The following is a 9,270-nucleotide window of genomic DNA, read 5'->3' on the forward strand; positions in this document are numbered from 1 at the left end:
TCATAAGCTTCTCACTGAGTTCTATAAAACATGTAAATAAAGACGCTCAGCACAACTGAGTGGCACAACTTGTCTGTGTTCACCTGCACTTCTGCTTCTCCATCTTTTTCTTTCCTCTAACGTTTTTCTTCACAGGACCAAGTCCTGGGGGTGGACGCTGACATTCATGGGAATTATTTCAAGGACTATATTACTATATCAAACTGAACAAGATTCAGAATTAATGATTTTATAAGAACTACCTCAAATCAAAATAAGATGACATTATTATATTGCTAGTCTTGAAAATTGGTCCACAATAAGTACCTTTTGATAGCAAATGACTCACATAGCAAAAACCCCTTTTCTTAAGTTTGCTGGATCAAAAGCAAAAAGTTTGTTTTATATTGTAATCTTTTAAGAGAATCTAAAAATTTTTCATTAAGAGTATTTTTTTTTTAATTTCTAGAGAGTGCATGTACTTGCCAGAGAGAGAAAGTAAGAAAACAACTCCCTTGGAGGTTGGCCATGCCACAATCCCTTTTCCATTTCTCCTTTTTGGGATTTTGGGCACACATGCAAAGGCACCTACCATGTTTTTCAAGACACCAGGTCTGGAACTCAAACCACGCATTGAACAGGTGGGATTCAGCTACAACTACTCCACTGGCTGGCCCAAGAGTGTTTTTATATATGTCACCATACTGTTTTTACCTTTTCTCTCTTGTGAAATATACAAACAGACATAGAGTTTATCTGTGTAGTTAAATAAATAATTATAAAAGAAAGGCATACATGCACACCTGAGTGAAGAAACTACCATCACCAGAAGCTTCAAGGATCTCTCTCATTACCAGTTTGTCTTTCTTCCCACAGTTGGTATAATTCTGAATTTTGAAAATTATGTTTTTTAAAATTATTTTGCTACCTGCATGTGTACTCCCAAACAAACTAAATTAGCTTTGCCTCATTGTTGAACTCTTTTCTATTTGTATTTGGAAAAACCTCAAACTTATGGAAAAGTAGCAAAATAGTACAATGAACCTTTGCATACTCTTCACCTAGATTCCCAATTGTTGTTAACATTTTACTATGTCTCCCTTCTTTGTTGTTGTTGTTTTTTAAGAGGTTTGGCCTTAGGGCACATGCAGAGAGGGCGAGAGAGAGAGACAGAGATAGTAAGAGGGAAAGTCAGAAATCATCCCACAGGAGGGATGGCCATGCCACAATCCCTTCTCCTATCTTCCCCCTGGAGATCTTAGGCACATACACACATGCACCTAGCATGATTTTATTTTTTGGAGAGGGTTTTTTTTTTTCACTATAGGGCGCGTGCGCTCGCCAGACAGACAGAGAGAGACATAGAGACCGAAAGTGAGAAATCACCCCCCGGGGGGATGGTCATGCCGCAATCCCTTCTCCTCCATTCTCCTCTCGGGATCTTGGGTACGCACGCACACGTGCCCGGCATGAGTTTTCAGCCACCGGGTCCGGGACGTGAACCGTGGTCGACTACGTGGGAGTCTAGCAACATAGCCACTACACTAATGGCTGGTTCCTGCACCTAGCATGATTTTGAAGTCACTGCATCTAGAACTTGAACCACAGTCAGCCATACGGGAGTCTAGCAATGTAACTGCTATGTCATGCCATCTACTGGACCCTACTATGTATATATTACATTTTGCAAGTCGTTTGAAAATACGTGGCAAGAATTGGTTTTGAACTTTATATGAACAGACCTATACTATGCATGGTATTTTTTATTTCTTCATTTTTTGGTTATTATAAAATTTGTGAGATTGATTCATGTTATTGCAAAAGCTGTAATTTGTTCATTTTACATTACTGTGCATTATTTTGTGAATGTCATAATTTATTAATCCTTTCTGATATTTAGAGACATTTGAGGTATTTCTAAATTTTCCTACTACAAAGAGTATTGGTTTAAGCATTATTGTATGTGTGTCTTAGTACACATGCTTGCATTTCTGTTAGGTATATACTGAGCAATGGTAGAGATAATCAGATACAAGCATCTTCAGTTTTTGTTTTGTTTTGTTTATGTTTATTTAAATCTTTTGTGAGAGAGAAAATAAAGCACCTTCAGCATGGTCTCATGCCATGATCCACCATCCTTCAACCCAGTATTCCCCGCTAAGACAGGAACATGGGTTTTTGTCTGGCACTTACAGGTAGACCAAAGAGCCAAATCCACAATCTTCTATATGGATCTCACATTGCTAAATAATATTTAACTACTACACCACCTAGCTGGCCTTCGTCAGTTTTAGTATATAATATAAAACTTTTTCCCAAAGGGACTATTAACCTCTTTCCCCACAGAAATGGATTAGTGTGTCAGTACTCTGCACCCTTTCTAAACTTTGGTATCAGAATTTTGAATTTATGCTTATTTGATATATGTGCAAAATTATTTCCCAAGCTTGGGCCCATTTTTGTTTAGTAACTGTTTGATCTTTGGTAATAGCTGGTGTTGAGAAATATTTTTTATTGTAATAATGCTATTTTAGAAATGTATTATGAGGAATATGTATTAACAACATTCACTAAAGATGACGTACGAATAGCCAAAAGGCATATGAAAAAATGCTCAACATCCCTCATTGTAAGGGAAATGCAGATCAAAACAACAATGAGATACCACCTAACCCCAGTCAGAATGGCTAAGATTAAAAAAAAAAATGTTGAGTGTTGGCGGGAGTGTGGTGAAAGGGGAACTCTCTTACACTGCTGGTGGGAATGTAAATTAGTCCAACCACTGTGGAGAACCATTTGGAGATTCCTCAAAAATCTGCAAATAGAACTGCCATATGATCCAGTAATCCCATTTCTTGGCATCTACCCAAAGAACAGAAGAATTCTTCATTGGAAAAGTGCTTGCACATCGATGTTTATTGTGGCACTTTTCACGATTGCTAAGACATGGAACCAACCCAAATGCCCCTTGTGGCTGAATGGACTGAAAAACTGTGGCACATATACTCTGTGGAATACTATTCAGCCATTGAGAACAACAAACACAGGACTTTTGACAGAAAATGGAAGAATATGGAAGATTTACTGCTGAGTGAAACAAGCCAGGCTATGAAGGAGAGACGCTGTATGTCCCCACTTAATATATACCGAATGTCCGCACTCTATAACTGAAAAGGAAGGGCTATAGCATGTACAAACACAAGAGATGGGTGTGAATGCCAGATGTGGTGTGTATGGAGGAGTGGGGCCTGGGGAAAAACATTTGGAGGAGGGATACGAAGACAGCATTGTTGAGACAGGGAGGTAGTGTTGTTATATTTTGATCAACTCGACACAGGGAGAAATGTTCACATATTGGAATGATCATCTTGTAAGATAAATAATGTGATTGAATGTATTAAAAAATAAATAAAAAATAAGAAAATGAAAAAAAAAGAAATATATTATGAGAAGTCATCCTGTGGTGTGGTGGTTAACAAGGCTGGATTTCAAATGGGCAACCATGTGACTCAAGTCTTGAACACAGTAGCCTGAGAAACATGCCAGGTGCATGTTTATGCATGCCAAAAATCCCAAAAGGAGGGAGAAATAGAAGAGAAGAAATTGTGATGTGATCATTCCCAATGTTTTCCCATGTTCCTACTCTATCTCTGTGTTTCTAAAATTGTACCAAAAAAATTTAGGGGCCAGCAGGTGGCATAGTGGTTAAAGTGCTGGACTCCCATATGGCTGACCATAGTTGGAGTCCTGGATTTGGTGGTTTACTTTCTTGCTTTCCCTCTCTCTCTTTGTTGCTCTGTGACCAAATTAAAAAATCATAATAATGATGATGAATAAAGTTAAATGAGATAATTCTTTAAAAATATTCAAGGGAGTAATGTCAATCTGCTTTAAAATATTTCAACAAACAACACAGATACAGATAACATTTCAGTGGCATCAAAAAATGTTGCCTAGAAATAAGTTAAGAAATACTCAAGGAATTTGTTGACAAACTATAAAACTTATCAAGACATTACAGAAAATCAAGACAAAAATAAATGGACTGAGATAATCAAAAAGCAATAGAGAAAAGTGGCAGTATACAAAATCAACATGCAATATCTATAGCATTTCTATACACCAACAGTGAGCATACTGAGATAGAATTGAAGAAAGAAATTCCATTTACAATTGCCACAAAAGAAATAAGATATCTGGGAATAAAACTAAACAAAGAAGTCTAAAACCTCTACAAGGAAAACCACAAAAAAAAGTAAAAAAGAAATCAAAAGTGACATAAAAAGTAGGAAGACATCATGTGGTGAGGATTAGAAGAGTTAATATAATCAAACTGTCAATTGTTTTATTTTGTAGATTAATGCAAATTAATCTATTAATTAAATACAATCTCAATCAAATAACCATAATTATTCTTCACAGATTTAGAAAAATACAATTACAGAATTCATCTGGCATCATAAAAGACCCCATATTGCCAAAACTATACTTTATAAGAAGAGTGGAGTAGGAGGCATTTCACTCCCTGACCCCAAAATACATTTCAAAGTTGTGATAATCAAAAAGCATAGTATTGTCACAAATACAGTCATGTGGTCCAGTAGAACAGAATAGAAATAAACCCCAAAACATTATATTCAACTGATTTTTGACAAAAGGCACCATTAAATCCCATGGGGGAAAGAAAATCTCTTTAGCAAATGGTGCTGGGAAAACTGGATATCTACCTTCAGAAAGGTGAAATTGGACCCCTATCTCTCACTATTAACAAAAATCAACTAAAAATGGATCAAATAACTAAACCAAATCCTCAGACTATAAAACTACTGGTGAATAATGCAGGGAAAATTCTTGGAGACATTAGAACATGCAACAAATTCTTAATGCCCCTAAACCATAGCCAATAATCCAAAAAATAGACAAGTGGGAATACATCAGGTTCAAAAGCTTCCACTCACCAAAAGAAACAGTAATAATAGTGACTTGGCAACCCTCAAAATGAGGTAATATATTTCCAAGCTATGCCTCAGATAAGGAACTGATAACTAGAATATGCATGAATCTCAAGCAGCTTACCTGGGGAAAAAAAGATCAATCCAATTAAAAGATGGGAAAATGAGCTGAACGGACTGCAAGGAAGACACATGAACAGATAAAAAAGCATATGAAAAAATGCTAAACATCCTGTACCATAAGGGAAATGCAAATCAAAACCACGATGACATACCACCTAACCCCATTCAGAATGGCTAAAATTTAAAAATTAAAAAGTAAGTACTGGCAAGGCTATGGTGAAAAGGGAACCATTTTGACTTTTAGTCAAAATGTAGACTATGTCAGTCATTGTGGAGAACAATATTGAGGTTCCTCAAAAAACTACAAATAAAACTACCATATTATCCAGCAATTCTACTCCTTGATAATTTTTGGATTATTGGCTGTGGTTTAAGGGTGTTAATTAATTATATACTCAACTGGAAAACTACTTGCTCATGCATGTTTACTGCAAGCATTATTCACAATTGCTAAGACATGCCAACCCAAATGTCCACAAACATAAATGGAACGAAAATGTGTGGCACAGATACATTTTGGGATACTACTCAGTCATAGAAAACAACGAGACCCTGACATTTGACAGAAAATGGATGAATATCAAAGATTTACTGCTAAGCAAAGTAAGCCAAACTATTAAAAGGAGGTGTTGTATGTCCCCACTCAATATAATCTGAATGTCCACATGCTATGGTAGAAAATAAATTATTGAAAGATATAAAATCATACAGAACAATTGTGAATAACAGAGACAGTGTGGAAGGAGAGTCAGAAATAGGGGAGGGTGAGAAAAAGGGAATCAAGGGGAAAAAGGAAGAAGCAAAACATTTAAGGGACACAAAAATAGAAAATTATCTGTTGATGATTATGTGTATAATATTTTTAACTGGACTAATATGAAGCGTATTCAAACTGGGAAAATTTATTTTACAAGCTGCAATGGTATACAATCATAGAATGTGTAAAATACTATAAAATAGAACATTATAAAACAATATTTTTGGAATACTGGTGGAAAATGCCTGAACAGTATAGTGGAAAATCAAATTCCACAGCATATTAAAAAGGACTGTATGACATTACCAAGTGAGAGTTATTCCTGGAAAGTAAGAGGGGTCCAACATAAGAAGGTAAATACATGTAATATATAACTAAAAAAATGATAGAAAAAGATCATGGTCATCTCACTGATACAAGACATTTGACAAAATTCAACATGTTTTTTTTTAAGTTTATTTTTTTCATGAGAGAGATAGAGACAAAGAGGGATAAAGAAATGTAGAGACATTTTAAACAGAGTCCTTATGCCATGATTCACCCCCAGCCTCAGCCACTTGAGATCACAGGCACTTTCCCATGTACCTGGCAAGCACAGGGAGACCTTTGGATGGGAAACCAAGACTTTTTCATGTTGGTCCAGCATTCAGAGCATTGTGGCACTGTTGTGCCACTAGCTGACACAATACTCTTTCTTGATTAAAAAAAAAATTCAATAAACCAAGAATTTAAGGGAAGTTTGTGCACTATTACATACAGTCCATATTTGAAAATCCCATAGCCAATCTCAATCTCAATAGTGAAAGACTAAAACCTTTTGAATTAAGAGCAGAACTAGGACAAGAATGCTTTATTTTGCCTTTCCTTTTCAATATAGTATTGAAAGTATTAGCCATAGAAATTACACAAGAAAAAGAAATAAAAGATGTTAAAACCAGAAAGTAAGAAGTAAAAGGATTTCTATGTGCAGGTGATATAATCTTCACATGTAGAAAATCCTAAAGATTTTACAAAAAACTGTTAAAGCCAATAAATGAATTCAGTAAAGTTGCAGGATACAATATCAACACACACTCCATTGAATTTATATGTATTGACATGGAAAAACCCATAAAATAAATTTAAAAAAAACTTTATTTGCAATAGTATCAAAATAATAACATAAATAGAATAAATTTAACCAAGGAAGTAGAAAGTCTTACACAACAAAAATTACAAGGCGTTGCTGAAAGAAATTTAAAAATCTATAAATAAATGGAGAGATGTCTCATCTTAATATTGTTAAGATGATCCTAATACCCACAATGAGACACAGATTTAGCACAATCCATATCATTGATTGCTCAAATAGAAAAATCCATCCTAAACTTCACATGAAATGTCAAGGGACTAAATAGCCAAACAATCTTGTAGAAAATAAACAATGTTGGACATCTCTCACTTACTGATTTCAAAATTTGTGATCTCACACTTCTTAATTTCAAAATTTACTAAGAAGCTATGGTAGTCAGAACAGTATGATACTGGTATTAGGGCAGGCGTATAGACCAATGGATTAAGAAATGGATCTCAAAAATAAGGCCTCAATTATGTGCTCATTGATTCTCAGTAATAGTGCCAAGATTATTCAATAAGGAAAAGCAAACTTGTCAACAAACTGTACTAAGAAAACCAGATGTCCAAATGTAAAACAATGAAATTGACCTCTTTCCTTTCAGCACATACAAAAATTAACTAAAAATAGATCAAATACATAAAAATAAGAGCCCAAACTGGAAAACTTAGAAGAAAACATTAGAATAAATTCAGTGACATTGGATTTAACAAAGATATCCTGAATATGATACCAAAAGCATTGGTGACAAAAGAAAATTACAAAATTGGACTTATTCAAAATTGAAAACTTTTATGCAACTAACCACATTGTCAACAGAGTTGACAAAAAAAAAAAAAAAAAAAAAAAAAAAAAAAAAAAAAAAAAAAAAAAAAAACTCCACACGGAATGGGAGAAAATATTTGGAAATCATATATCTGATGAGGGATCAATATCCAGAACATGTGAAGAACTCCTACAATTTGAGGCCAGCAGGTGGTGTGGTCATTAAGATAGCGAACTCTCACATGGCTGAACACAGTTCAAATCCTGGATATGGTAGCTTGAAATTCACACCAGGCACGTGTGTGTGTGCATGCACAAAATCCTGATAAGTGAATGGAGAAGTGATTGTGGTGTGTCTATCCCTTCTGGGGATGATTTTTCACTTTCCCTCTCTCTGTATCTTTGCAGAGTGTGTGTGCACTGTAGCAAACAAACAAACAAATTAAGAATTTCTACAATTTAACAAGAAAAATAAAAAACACAACTAAAATAAAAAATGGGCGAATGACTTGAATAGAAATTTTATCAAACAAGATATAAAAATGGTCAAAACTCAAATAAAAGATATTCAACCTTCACTAGTCATTAGAATTTTTTTATTTCATGATAGTGTGTGTCTACATGTAAGTGTGTTTGAGAGAGAGAAGCATCCTCCATAGCGTCCAATAATAATGTACCCCCTCCTTTATTCCTCTGGTACATTGGATCTTGGGTACTCATGAGCCTACCTGGTGTGTTTCAGGCTGACAGTACCAGGGATTAGAGCCCCAGTTGTCATACAAGATCCAGCTTCATTGGTGAAGAGAGTACTGCTGTGCCACAAAGCTGGCCAAATTAGGGAAATAACCATCTCACATCCATTACAGTGGTTATTATATATATATATACACTCATATGTGTGTGTGTTATATAAGATTATAATATATATTATATGTACATACATATTATATACATATATATTAATTTTACATTTAGACATCTAATTTTCACATGCACACACATATGTACATATGTATCTCAAGTATTAGTGAGGATATGAAGAAATTGAAGCACCTGTATATCCTGGTGGGAATATAAAATGGTACATCTATGTAAATCAATATGGTGGATCTTCAAAGAGTTAAACAGAATCACCATATGATCCAACAATTTCTCATCTGGGCATATATCTCAAAGAATTGAAAGAAGTAATGCAGGTGGAAGGGGCAAATGGAGGAAACATTTAACAGACAAAAAAATGTTAAGTTCTCTGTTGAGGATGATGTATACTGTGATATTCTTGATTTGATTGCCAAGTACTAGATGCATACTTTGATAATTCATATTGTACATTATAAAGATGTACAATGATGGAAAGTAAATAAAAAATATTGTGCTAATTAAAAGAGAAAGGATGAAAATAGATGTTTGCCCAGCAATATTCACAGCGGCATTATTCACAATAGCCAGAAGGTAGAAACATTCCAAATGTCCATTGATGGATGAATGGATAAACAATATGTTTTACATACATGCTTGTATGTGTGTGTGTGTGTTTGTATGTGTGTATATACGTATATACGTATATATACATAGACACA

This window comes from Tupaia chinensis, unplaced genomic scaffold (genome assembly GCF_000334495.1).
Source record: "Tupaia chinensis unplaced genomic scaffold, TupChi_1.0 Scaffold144341_1, whole genome shotgun sequence".
NCBI classification, from domain to species: domain Eukaryota; kingdom Metazoa; phylum Chordata; class Mammalia; order Scandentia; family Tupaiidae; genus Tupaia; species Tupaia belangeri.